Raw genomic sequence first — 9,368 nt, forward strand, 5'->3', positions numbered from 1 at the left:
TTGAAATGTGTGGAGGACAAAAGGAAATTTTGGAGGAATCACCCCCAGCTCACTAAACATAAAAGTCATGAAAGCAGAAATGCAATCGCCTGCGGCCACACCACCTTGAATAAGCCTGATCTCAGAAGCTAAGCAATGTTGGGCTTGGTTAGTACTTGGATGGGAGACCACCTGGGAATATCAAGTGCTGCAGGCATTACATTTTTGTAATTACATTTTACAATTGAAATGTGTGGAGGCCAAAAGGAAATTTTGGAGGAATCACCCCCAGCTCACTAAACATAAAAGTCATGAAAGCAGAAATGCACTCGCCTGCTGCCACACCACCTTGAATACGCCTGATCTCGTCTGATCTCAGAAGCTAAGCAATGTTGGGCTTGGGTAGTACTTGGATGGGAGACCATCTGGGAATATCAAGTGCTGCAGGCATTACATTTTACAATTGAAATGTGTGGAGGACAAAAGGAAATTTTGGAGGAATCACCCCCAGCTCACTAAACATAAAAGTCATGAAAGCAGAAATGCAATCGCCTGCGGCCACACCACCTTGAATAAGCCTGATCTCGTCTGATCTCAGAAGCTAAGCAATGTTGGGCTTGGTTAGTACTTGGATGGGAGACCACCTGGGAATATCAAGTGCTGCAGGCATTACATTTTACAATTGAAATGTGTGGAGGACAAAAGGAAATTTTGGAGGAATCACCCCCAGCTCACTAAACATAAAAGTCATGAAAGCAGAAATGCAATCGCCTGCGGCCACACCACCTTGAATAAGCCTGATCTCGTCTGATCTCAGAAGCTAAGCAATGTTGGGCTTGGTTAGTACTTGGATGGGAGACCACCTGGGAATATCAAGTGCTGCAGGCATTACATTTTACAATTGAAATGTGTGGAGGACAAAAGGAAATTTTGGAGGAATCACCCCCAGCTCACTAAACATAAAAGTCATGAAAGCAGAAATGCAATCGCCTGCGGCCACACCACCTTGAATAAGCCTGATCTCGTCTGATCTCAGAAGCTAAGCAATTTTGGGCTTGGTTAGTACTTGGATGGGAGACCACCTGGGAATATCAAGTGCTGCAGGCATTACATTTTACAATTGAAATGTGTGGAGGCCAAAGGGAAATTTTGGAGGAATCACCCCCAGCTCCCTAAACATAAAAGTCATGAAAGCAGAAATGCAATCGCCTGCGGCCACACCACCTTGAATAAGCCTGATCTCAGAAGCTAAGCAATGTTGGGCTTGGTTAGTACTTGGATGGGAGACCACCTGGGAATATCAAGTGCTGCAGGCATTACATTTTTGTATTTACGTTTTACATTTGAAATGTGTGGAGGCCAAAAGGAAATTTTGGAGGAATCACCCCCAGCTCACTAAACATAAAAGTCATGAAAGCAGAAATGCACTCGCCTGCGGCCACACCACCTTGAATAAGCCTGATCTCGTCTGATCTCAGAAGCTAAGCAATGTTGGGCTTGGTTAGTACTTGGATGGGAGACCACCTGGGAATATCAAGTGCTGCAGGCATTACATTTTTGTAATTACATTTTACAATTGAAATGTGTGGAGGACAAAAGGAAATTTTGGAGGAATCACCCCCAGCTCACTAAACATAAAAGTCATGAAAGCAGAAATGCAATCGCGTGCGGCCACACCACCTTGAATAAGCCTGATCTCGTCTGATCTCAGAAGCTAAGCAATGTTGGGCTTGGTTAGTACTTGGATGGGAGACCACCTGGGAATATCAAGTGCTGCAGGCATTACATTTTACAATTGAAATGTGTGGAGGACAAAAGGAAATTTTGGAGGAATCACCCCCAGCTCCCTAAACATAAAAGTCATGAAAGCAGAAATGCAATCGCCTGCGGCCACACCACCTTGAATAAGCCTGATCTCGTCTGATCTCAGAAGCTAAGCAATGTTGGGCTTGGTTAGTACTTGGATGGGAGACCACCTGGGAATATCAAGTGCTGCAGGCATTACATTTTACAATTGAAATGTGTGGAGGACAAAAGGAAATTTTGGAGGAATCACCCTCAGCTCACTAAACATAAAAGTCATGAAAGCAGAAATGCAATCGCCTGCGGCCACACCACCTTGAATAAGCCTGATCTCGTCTGATCTCAGAAGCTAAGCAATGTTGGGCTTGGTTAGTACTTGGATGGGAGACCACCTGGGAATATCAAGTGCTGCAGGCATTACATTTTACAATTGAAATGTGTGGAGGACAAAAGGAAATTTTGGAGGAATCACCCCCAGCTCACTAAACATAAAAGTCATGAAAGCAGAAATGCAATCGCCTGCGGCCACACCACCTTGAATAAGCCTGATCTCGTCTGATCTCAGAAGCTAAGCAATGTTGGGCTTGGTTAGTACTTGGATGGGAGACCACCTGGGAATATCAAGTGCTGCAGGCATTACATTTTACAATTGAAATGTGTGGAGGACAAAAGGAAATTTTGGAGGAATCACCCCCAGCTCACTAAACATAAAAGTCATGAAAGCAGAAATGCAATCGCCTGCGGCCACACCACCTTGAATAAGCCTGATCTCGTCTGATCTCAGAAGCTAAGCAATGTTGGGCTTGGTTAGTACTTGGATGGGAGACCACCTGGGAATATCAAGTGCTGCAGGCATTACATTTTACAATTGAAATGTGTGGAGGACAAAAGGAAATTTTGGAGGAATCACCCCCAGCTCACTAAACATAAAAGTCATGAAAGCAGAAATGCAATCGCCTGCGGCCACACCACCTTGAATAAGCCTGATCTCGTCTGATCTCAGAAGCTAAGCAATTTTGGGCTTGGTTAGTACTTGGATGGGAGACCACCTGGGAATATCAAGTGCTGCAGGCATTACATTTTACAATTGAAATGTGTGGAGGCCAAAGGGAAATTTTGGAGGAATCACCCCCAGCTCCCTAAACATAAAAGTCATGAAAGCAGAAATGCAATCGCCTGCGGCCACACCACCTTGAATAAGCCTGATCTCAGAAGCTAAGCAATGTTGGGCTTGGTTAGTACTTGGATGGGAGACCACCTGGGAATATCAAGTGCTGCAGGCATTACATTTTTGTATTTACGTTTTACATTTGAAATGTGTGGAGGCCAAAAGGAAATTTTGGAGGAATCACCCCCAGCTCACTAAACATAAAAGTCATGAAAGCAGAAATGCACTCGCCTGCGGCCACACCACCTTGAATAAGCCTGATCTCGTCTGATCTCAGAAGCTAAGCAATGTTGGGCTTGGTTAGTACTTGGATGGGAGACCACCTGGGAATATCAAGTGCTGCAGGCATTACATTTTTGTAATTACATTTTACAATTGAAATGTGTGGAGGACAAAAGGAAATTTTGGAGGAATCACCCCCAGCTCACTAAACATAAAAGTCATGAAAGCAGAAATGCAATCGCGTGCGGCCACACCACCTTGAATAAGCCTGATCTCGTCTGATCTCAGAAGCTAAGCAATGTTGGGCTTGGTTAGTACTTGGATGGGAGACCACCTGGGAATATCAAGAGCTGCAGGCATTACATTTTACAATTGAAATGTGTGGAGGACAAAAGGAAATTTTGGAGGAATCACCCCCAGCTCCCTAAACATAAAAGTCATGAAAGCAGAAATGCAATCGCCTGCGGCCACACCACCTTGAATAAGCCTGATCTCGTCTGATCTCAGAAGCTAAGCAATGTTGGGCTTGGTTAGTACTTGGATGGGAGACCACCTGGGAATATCAAGTGCTGCAGGCATTACATTTTACAATTGAAATGTGTGGAGGACAAAAGGAAATTTTGGAGGAATCACCCTCAGCTCACTAAACATAAAAGTCATGAAAGCAGAAATGCAATCGCCTGCGGCCACACCACCTTGAATAAGCCTGATCTCGTCTGATCTCAGAAGCTAAGCAATGTTGGGCTTGGTTAGTACTTGGATGGGAGACCACCTGGGAATATCAAGTGCTGCAGGCATTACATTTTACAATTGAAATGTGTGGAGGACAAAAGGAAATTTTGGAGGAATCACCCCCAGCTCACTAAACATAAAAGTCATGAAAGCAGAAATGCAATCGCCTGCGGCCACACCACCTTGAATAAGCCTGATCTCAGAAGCTAAGCAATGTTGGGCTTGGTTAGTTCTTGGATGGGAGACCACCTGGGAATATCAAGTGCTGCAGGCATTACATTTTACAATTGAAATGTGTGGAGGACAAAAGGAAATTTTGGAGGAATCACCCCCAGCTCACTAAACATAAAAGTCATGAAAGCAGAAATGCAATCGCCTGCGGCCACACCACCTTGAATAAGTCTGATCTCAGAAGCTAAGCAATGTTGGGCTTGGTTAGTACTTGGATGGGAGACCACCTGGGAATATCAAGTGCTGCAGGCATTACATTTTTGTAATTACATTTTACAATTGAAATGTGTGGAGGCCAAAAGGAAATTTTGGAGGTATCACCCCCAGCTCACTAAACATAAAAGTCATGAAAGCAGAAATGCAATCGCCTGCGGCCACACCACCTTGAATAAGCCTGATCTCGTCTGATCTCAGAAGCTAAGCAATGTTGGGCTTGGTTAGTACTTGGATGGGAGACCACCTGGGAATATCAAGTGCTGCAGGCATTACATTTTACAATTGAAATGTGTGGAGGACAAAAGGAAATTTTGGAGGAATCACCCCCAGCTCCCTAAACATAAAAGTCATGAAAGCAGAAATGCAGTCGCCTGCGGCCACACCACCTTGAATAAGCCTGATCTCGCCTGATCTCAGAAGCTAAGCAATGTTGGGCTTGGTTAGTACTTGGATGGGAGACCACCTGGGAATATCAAGTGCTGCAGGCATTACATTTTTGTAATTACATTTTACAATTGAAATGTGTGGAGGCCAAAAGGAAATTTTGGAGGAATCACCCCCAGCTCACTAAACATAAAAGTCATGAAAGCAGAAATGCAATCGCCTGCGGCCACACCACCTTGAATAAGCCTGATCTCGTCTGATCTCAGAAGCTAAGCAATGTTGGGCTTGGTTAGTACTTGGATGGGAGACCACCTGGGAATATCAAGTGCTGCAGGCATTACATTTTACAATTGAAATGTGTGGAGGCCAAAAGGAAATTTTGGAGGAATCACCCCCAGCTCACTATACATAAAAGTCATGAAAGCAGAAATGCAATCGCCTGCGGCCACACCACCTTGAATAAGCCTGATCTCGTCTGATCTCAGAAGCTAAGCAATGTTGGGCTTGGTTAGTACTTGGATGGGAGACCACCTGGGAATATCACGTGCTGCAGGCATTACATTTTTGTAATTACATTTTACAATTGAAATGTGTGGAGGACAAAAGGAAATTTTGGAGGAATCACCCCCAGCTCACTAAACATAAAAGTCATGAAAGCAGAAACGCAATCGCCTGCGGCCACACCACCTTGAATAAGCCTGATCTCCTCTGATCTCAGAAGCTAAGCAATGTTGGGCTTGGTTAGTACTTGGATGGGAGACCACCTGGGAATATCAAGTGCTGCAGGCATTACATTTTTGTAATTACATTTTACAATTGAAATGTGTGGAGGCCAAAAGGAAATTTTGGAGGAATCACCCCCAGCTCACTAAACATAAAAGTCATGAAAGCAGAAATGCAATCGCCTGCGGCCACACCACCTTGAATAAGCCTGATCTCGTCTGATCTCAGAAGCTAAGCAATGTTGGGCTTGGTTAGTACTTGGATGGGAGACCACCTGGGAATATCAAGTGCTGCAGGCATTACATTTTACAATTGAAATGTGTGGAGGACAAAAGGAAATTTTGGAGGAATCACCCCCAGCTCACTAAACATAAAAGTCATGAAAGCAGAAATGCAATCGCCTGCGGCCACACCACCTTGAATAAGCCTGATCTCAGAAGCTAAGCAATGTTGGGCTTGGTTAGTACTTGGATGGGAGACCACCTGGGAATATCAAGTGCTGCAGGCATTACATTTTTGTAATTACATTTTACAATTGAAATGTGTGGAGGCCAAAAGGAAATTTTGGAGGAATCACCCCCCGCTCACTAAACATAAAAGTCATGTAAGCAGAAATGCAATCGCCTGCGGCCACACCACCTTGAATAAGCCTGATCTCGTCTGATCTCAGAAGCTAAGCAATGTTGGGCTTGGTTAGTACTTGGATGGGAGACCACCTGGGAATATCAAGTGCTGCAGGCATTACATTTTACAATTGAAATGTGTGGAGGACAAAAGGAAATTTTGGAGGAATCACCCCCAGCTCACTAAACATAAAAGTCATGAAAGCAGAAATGCAATCGCCTGCGGCCACACCACCTTGAATAAGCCTGATCTCGTCTGATCTCAGAAGCTAAGCAATGTTGGGCTTGGTTAGTACTTGGATGGGAGACCACCTGGGAATATCAAGTGCTGCAGGCATTACATTTTACAATTGAAATGTGTGGAGGCCAAAAGGAAATTTTGGAGGAATCACCCCCAGCTCACTAAACATAAAAGTCATGAAAGCAGAAATGCAATCGCCTCCGGCCACACCACCTTGAATAAGCCTGATCTCGTCTGATCTCAGAAGCTAAGCAATGTTGGGCTTGATTAGTACTTGGATGGGAGACCACCTGGGAATATCAAGTGCTGCAGGCATTACATTTTACAATTGAAATGTGTGGAGGACAAAAGGAAATTTTGGAGGAATCACCCCCAGCTCACTAAACATAAAAGTCATGGAGCAGAAATGCAATCGCCTGCGGCCACACCACCTTGAATAAGCCTGATCTCAGAAGCTAAGCAATGTTGGGCTTGGTTAGTACTTGGATGGGAGACCACCTGGGAATATCAAGTGCTGCAGGCATTACATTTTTGTAATTACATTTTACAATTGAAATGTGTGGAGGACAAAAGGAAATTTTGGAGGAATCACCCCCAGCTCACTAAACATAAAAGTCATGAAAGCAGAAATGCAATCGCCTGCGGCCACACCACCTTGAATAAGCCTGATCTCGTCTGATCTCAGAAGCTAAGCAATGTTGGGTTTGGTTAGTACTTGGATGGGAGACCACCTGGGAATATCAAGTGCTGCAGGCATTACATTTTACAATTGAAATGTGTGGAGGACAAAAGGAAATTTTGGAGGAATCACCCCCAGCTCCCTAAACATAAAAGTCATGAAAGCAGAAATGCAATCGCCTGCGGCCACAACACCTTGAATAAGCCTGATCTCGTCTGATCTCAGAAGCTAAGCAGTGTTGGGCTTGGTTAGTACTTGGATGGGAGACCACCTGGGAATATCAAGTGCTGCAGGCATTACATTTTTGTAATTACATTTTACAATTGAAATGTGTGGAGGACAAAAGGAAATTTTGGAGGAATCACCCCCAGCTCCCTAAACATAAAAGTCATGAAAGCAGAAATGCAATCGCCTGCGGCCACACCACCTTGAATAAGCCTGATCTCAGAAGCTAAGCAATGTTGGGCTTGGTTAGTACTTGGATGGGAGACCACCTGGGAATATCAAGTGCTGCAGGCATTACATTTTTGTAATTACATTTTACAATTGAAATGTGTGGAGGACAAAAGGAAATTTTGGAGGAATCACCCCCAGCTCACTAAACATAAAAGTCATGAAAGCAGAAAGGCAATCGCCTGCGGCCACACCACCTTGAATAAGCCTGATCTCAGAAGCTAAGCAATGTTGGGCTTGGTTAGTGCTTGGATGGCAGACCACCTGGGAATATCACGTGCTGCAGGCATTACATTTTTGTAATTACATTTTACAATTGAAATGTGTGGAGGCCAAAAGGAAATTTTGGAGGAATCACCCCCAGCTCACTAAACATAAAAGTCATGAAAGCAGAAATGCAATCGCCTGCGGCCACACCACCTTGAATAAGCCTGATCTCGTCTGATCTCAGAAGCTAAGCAATGTTGGGCTTGGTTAGTACTTGGATGGGAGACCACCTGGGAATTTCAAGTGCTGCAGGCATTACATTTTACAATTGAAATGTGTGGAGGACAAAAGGAAATTTTGGAGGAATCACCCCCAGCTCCCTAAACATAAAAGTCATGAAAGCAGAAATGCAATCGCCTGCGGCCACACCACCTTGAATAAGCCTGATCTCAGAAGCTAAGCAATGTTGGGCTTGGTTAGTACTTGGATGGGAGACCACCTGGGAATATCAAGTGCTGCAGGAATTACATTTTTGTAATTACATTTTACAGTTGAAATGTGTGGAGGACAAAATGAAATTTTGGAGGAATCACCCCCAGCTCCCTAAACATAAAAGTCATGAAAGCAGAAATGCAATCGCCTGCGGCCACACCACCTTGAATAAGCCTGATCTCGTCTGATCTCAGAAGCTAAGCAATGTTGGGCTTGGTTAATACTTGGATGGGAGACCACCTGGGAATATCAAGTGCTGCAGGCATTACATTTTACAATTGAAATGTGTGGAGGACAAAAGGAAATTTTGGAGGAATCACCCCCAGCTCACTAAACATAAAAGTCATGAAAGCAGAAATGCAATCGCCTGCGGCCACACCACCTTGAATAAGCCTGATCTCGTCTGATCTCCGAAGCTAAGCAATGTTGGGCTTGGTTAGTACTTGGATGGGAGACCACCTGGGAATATCAAGTGCTGCAGGCATTACATTTTACAATTGAAATGTGTGGAGGCCAAAGGGAAATTTTGGAGGAATCACCCCCAGCTCCCTAAACATAAAAGTCATGAAAGCAGAAAGGCAATCGCCTGCGGCCACACCACCTTGAATAAGCCTGATCTCAGAAGCTAAGCAATGTTGGGCTTGGTTAGTACTTGGATGGGAGACCACCTGGGAATATCAAGTGCTGCAGGCATTACATTTTTGTAATTACATTTTACAATTGAAATGTGTGGAGGCCAAAAGGAAATTTTGGAGGAATCACCCCCAGCTCACTAAACATAAAAGTCATGAAAGCAGAAATGCAATTGCCTGCGGCCACACCACCTTGAATAAGCCTGATCTCGTCTGATCTCAGAAGCTAAGCAATGTTGGGCTTGGTTAGTACTTGGATGGGAGACCACCTGGGAATATCAAGTGCTGCAGGCATTACATTTTACAATTGAAATGTGTGGAGGACAAAAGGAAATTTTGGAGGAATCACCCCCAGCTCACTAAACATAAAAGTCATGAAAGCAGAAATGCAATTGCCTGCGGCCACACCACCTTGAATAAGCCTGATCTCATCTGATCTCAGAAGCTAAGCAATATTGGGCTTGGTTAGTACTTGGATGGGAGACCACCTGGGAATATCAAGTGCTGCAGGCATTACATGTTACAATTGAAATGTGTGGAGGCCAAAGGGAAATTTTGGAGGAATCACCCCCAGCTCCCTAAA

At 44.3% G+C, this 9,368-nt stretch overlaps 31 non-coding genes and 11 pseudogenes across 31 annotated transcripts; all 42 read left to right on the top strand.

Annotated features, from left to right (window-relative positions):
• The first annotated feature begins 87 nt into the window (after positions 1-87).
• LOC131714660 (5S ribosomal RNA) lies at positions 88-196 on the top strand (annotated as a pseudogene).
• Positions 197-310: 114 nt separating this feature from the next.
• On the top strand, positions 311-429 carry LOC131718513 (5S ribosomal RNA). Its single transcript, XR_009317411.1, has one exon. It is a non-coding gene; the product is annotated as a 5S ribosomal RNA (ribosomal RNA).
• Positions 430-529: 100 nt separating this feature from the next.
• On the top strand, positions 530-648 carry LOC131716632 (5S ribosomal RNA). The gene has a single exon (XR_009315519.1). It is a non-coding gene; the product is annotated as a 5S ribosomal RNA (ribosomal RNA).
• Positions 649-748: 100 nt separating this feature from the next.
• On the top strand, positions 749-867 carry LOC131716633 (5S ribosomal RNA). The gene has a single exon (XR_009315520.1). It is a non-coding gene; the product is annotated as a 5S ribosomal RNA (ribosomal RNA).
• Positions 868-967: 100 nt separating this feature from the next.
• On the top strand, positions 968-1,086 carry LOC131712186 (5S ribosomal RNA). Its single transcript, XR_009314079.1, has one exon. It is a non-coding gene; the product is annotated as a 5S ribosomal RNA (ribosomal RNA).
• A 100-nt stretch (positions 1,087-1,186) lies between these two features.
• On the top strand, positions 1,187-1,295 carry LOC131714661 (5S ribosomal RNA; annotated as a pseudogene).
• A 114-nt stretch (positions 1,296-1,409) lies between these two features.
• Positions 1,410-1,528, top strand: LOC131716634 (5S ribosomal RNA). Its single transcript, XR_009315521.1, has one exon. It is a non-coding gene; the product is annotated as a 5S ribosomal RNA (ribosomal RNA).
• A 114-nt stretch (positions 1,529-1,642) lies between these two features.
• LOC131711928 (5S ribosomal RNA) lies at positions 1,643-1,761 on the top strand. The gene has a single exon (XR_009313817.1). It is a non-coding gene; the product is annotated as a 5S ribosomal RNA (ribosomal RNA).
• A 100-nt stretch (positions 1,762-1,861) lies between these two features.
• LOC131716635 (5S ribosomal RNA) lies at positions 1,862-1,980 on the top strand. The gene has a single exon (XR_009315522.1). It is a non-coding gene; the product is annotated as a 5S ribosomal RNA (ribosomal RNA).
• A 100-nt stretch (positions 1,981-2,080) lies between these two features.
• Positions 2,081-2,199, top strand: LOC131716636 (5S ribosomal RNA). Its single transcript, XR_009315523.1, has one exon. It is a non-coding gene; the product is annotated as a 5S ribosomal RNA (ribosomal RNA).
• A 100-nt stretch (positions 2,200-2,299) lies between these two features.
• On the top strand, positions 2,300-2,418 carry LOC131716637 (5S ribosomal RNA). Its single transcript, XR_009315524.1, has one exon. It is a non-coding gene; the product is annotated as a 5S ribosomal RNA (ribosomal RNA).
• Positions 2,419-2,518: 100 nt separating this feature from the next.
• On the top strand, positions 2,519-2,637 carry LOC131716638 (5S ribosomal RNA). Its single transcript, XR_009315525.1, has one exon. It is a non-coding gene; the product is annotated as a 5S ribosomal RNA (ribosomal RNA).
• A 100-nt stretch (positions 2,638-2,737) lies between these two features.
• On the top strand, positions 2,738-2,856 carry LOC131712187 (5S ribosomal RNA). The gene has a single exon (XR_009314080.1). It is a non-coding gene; the product is annotated as a 5S ribosomal RNA (ribosomal RNA).
• Positions 2,857-2,956: 100 nt separating this feature from the next.
• On the top strand, positions 2,957-3,065 carry LOC131714662 (5S ribosomal RNA; annotated as a pseudogene).
• A 114-nt stretch (positions 3,066-3,179) lies between these two features.
• On the top strand, positions 3,180-3,298 carry LOC131716640 (5S ribosomal RNA). The gene has a single exon (XR_009315527.1). It is a non-coding gene; the product is annotated as a 5S ribosomal RNA (ribosomal RNA).
• A 114-nt stretch (positions 3,299-3,412) lies between these two features.
• Positions 3,413-3,531, top strand: LOC131713112 (5S ribosomal RNA). The gene has a single exon (XR_009315000.1). It is a non-coding gene; the product is annotated as a 5S ribosomal RNA (ribosomal RNA).
• A 100-nt stretch (positions 3,532-3,631) lies between these two features.
• On the top strand, positions 3,632-3,750 carry LOC131716641 (5S ribosomal RNA). The gene has a single exon (XR_009315528.1). It is a non-coding gene; the product is annotated as a 5S ribosomal RNA (ribosomal RNA).
• A 100-nt stretch (positions 3,751-3,850) lies between these two features.
• On the top strand, positions 3,851-3,969 carry LOC131716642 (5S ribosomal RNA). The gene has a single exon (XR_009315529.1). It is a non-coding gene; the product is annotated as a 5S ribosomal RNA (ribosomal RNA).
• A 100-nt stretch (positions 3,970-4,069) lies between these two features.
• Positions 4,070-4,178, top strand: LOC131716042 (5S ribosomal RNA; annotated as a pseudogene).
• Positions 4,179-4,278: 100 nt separating this feature from the next.
• LOC131715751 (5S ribosomal RNA) lies at positions 4,279-4,387 on the top strand (annotated as a pseudogene).
• A 114-nt stretch (positions 4,388-4,501) lies between these two features.
• Positions 4,502-4,620, top strand: LOC131716643 (5S ribosomal RNA). The gene has a single exon (XR_009315530.1). It is a non-coding gene; the product is annotated as a 5S ribosomal RNA (ribosomal RNA).
• A 100-nt stretch (positions 4,621-4,720) lies between these two features.
• On the top strand, positions 4,721-4,839 carry LOC131711558 (5S ribosomal RNA). Its single transcript, XR_009313444.1, has one exon. It is a non-coding gene; the product is annotated as a 5S ribosomal RNA (ribosomal RNA).
• Positions 4,840-4,953: 114 nt separating this feature from the next.
• On the top strand, positions 4,954-5,072 carry LOC131716644 (5S ribosomal RNA). The gene has a single exon (XR_009315531.1). It is a non-coding gene; the product is annotated as a 5S ribosomal RNA (ribosomal RNA).
• A 100-nt stretch (positions 5,073-5,172) lies between these two features.
• Positions 5,173-5,291, top strand: LOC131711897 (5S ribosomal RNA). The gene has a single exon (XR_009313786.1). It is a non-coding gene; the product is annotated as a 5S ribosomal RNA (ribosomal RNA).
• A 114-nt stretch (positions 5,292-5,405) lies between these two features.
• On the top strand, positions 5,406-5,524 carry LOC131710528 (5S ribosomal RNA). Its single transcript, XR_009312402.1, has one exon. It is a non-coding gene; the product is annotated as a 5S ribosomal RNA (ribosomal RNA).
• Positions 5,525-5,638: 114 nt separating this feature from the next.
• Positions 5,639-5,757, top strand: LOC131716645 (5S ribosomal RNA). The gene has a single exon (XR_009315532.1). It is a non-coding gene; the product is annotated as a 5S ribosomal RNA (ribosomal RNA).
• Positions 5,758-5,857: 100 nt separating this feature from the next.
• LOC131714663 (5S ribosomal RNA) lies at positions 5,858-5,966 on the top strand (annotated as a pseudogene).
• A 114-nt stretch (positions 5,967-6,080) lies between these two features.
• Positions 6,081-6,199, top strand: LOC131716646 (5S ribosomal RNA). The gene has a single exon (XR_009315533.1). It is a non-coding gene; the product is annotated as a 5S ribosomal RNA (ribosomal RNA).
• Positions 6,200-6,299: 100 nt separating this feature from the next.
• LOC131716647 (5S ribosomal RNA) lies at positions 6,300-6,418 on the top strand. The gene has a single exon (XR_009315534.1). It is a non-coding gene; the product is annotated as a 5S ribosomal RNA (ribosomal RNA).
• A 100-nt stretch (positions 6,419-6,518) lies between these two features.
• Positions 6,519-6,637, top strand: LOC131711737 (5S ribosomal RNA). Its single transcript, XR_009313625.1, has one exon. It is a non-coding gene; the product is annotated as a 5S ribosomal RNA (ribosomal RNA).
• Positions 6,638-6,736: 99 nt separating this feature from the next.
• On the top strand, positions 6,737-6,845 carry LOC131714664 (5S ribosomal RNA; annotated as a pseudogene).
• A 114-nt stretch (positions 6,846-6,959) lies between these two features.
• Positions 6,960-7,078, top strand: LOC131711209 (5S ribosomal RNA). Its single transcript, XR_009313092.1, has one exon. It is a non-coding gene; the product is annotated as a 5S ribosomal RNA (ribosomal RNA).
• Positions 7,079-7,178: 100 nt separating this feature from the next.
• On the top strand, positions 7,179-7,297 carry LOC131713105 (5S ribosomal RNA). The gene has a single exon (XR_009314993.1). It is a non-coding gene; the product is annotated as a 5S ribosomal RNA (ribosomal RNA).
• Positions 7,298-7,411: 114 nt separating this feature from the next.
• LOC131714665 (5S ribosomal RNA) lies at positions 7,412-7,520 on the top strand (annotated as a pseudogene).
• A 114-nt stretch (positions 7,521-7,634) lies between these two features.
• LOC131716534 (5S ribosomal RNA) lies at positions 7,635-7,743 on the top strand (annotated as a pseudogene).
• A 114-nt stretch (positions 7,744-7,857) lies between these two features.
• LOC131720640 (5S ribosomal RNA) lies at positions 7,858-7,976 on the top strand. Its single transcript, XR_009319537.1, has one exon. It is a non-coding gene; the product is annotated as a 5S ribosomal RNA (ribosomal RNA).
• Positions 7,977-8,076: 100 nt separating this feature from the next.
• Positions 8,077-8,185, top strand: LOC131715891 (5S ribosomal RNA; annotated as a pseudogene).
• A 114-nt stretch (positions 8,186-8,299) lies between these two features.
• LOC131711757 (5S ribosomal RNA) lies at positions 8,300-8,418 on the top strand. Its single transcript, XR_009313645.1, has one exon. It is a non-coding gene; the product is annotated as a 5S ribosomal RNA (ribosomal RNA).
• Positions 8,419-8,518: 100 nt separating this feature from the next.
• On the top strand, positions 8,519-8,637 carry LOC131711774 (5S ribosomal RNA). Its single transcript, XR_009313662.1, has one exon. It is a non-coding gene; the product is annotated as a 5S ribosomal RNA (ribosomal RNA).
• A 100-nt stretch (positions 8,638-8,737) lies between these two features.
• Positions 8,738-8,846, top strand: LOC131714666 (5S ribosomal RNA; annotated as a pseudogene).
• A 114-nt stretch (positions 8,847-8,960) lies between these two features.
• On the top strand, positions 8,961-9,079 carry LOC131716648 (5S ribosomal RNA). Its single transcript, XR_009315535.1, has one exon. It is a non-coding gene; the product is annotated as a 5S ribosomal RNA (ribosomal RNA).
• Positions 9,080-9,179: 100 nt separating this feature from the next.
• LOC131710870 (5S ribosomal RNA) lies at positions 9,180-9,298 on the top strand. The gene has a single exon (XR_009312752.1). It is a non-coding gene; the product is annotated as a 5S ribosomal RNA (ribosomal RNA).
• The last annotated feature ends 70 nt before the right edge of the window (positions 9,299-9,368 follow it).

The sequence above is a fragment of the Acipenser ruthenus genome, chromosome 44 (genome assembly GCF_902713425.1).
Source record: "Acipenser ruthenus chromosome 44, fAciRut3.2 maternal haplotype, whole genome shotgun sequence".
In the NCBI taxonomy this organism is placed as follows: Eukaryota; Metazoa; Chordata; class Actinopteri; order Acipenseriformes; family Acipenseridae; genus Acipenser; species Acipenser ruthenus.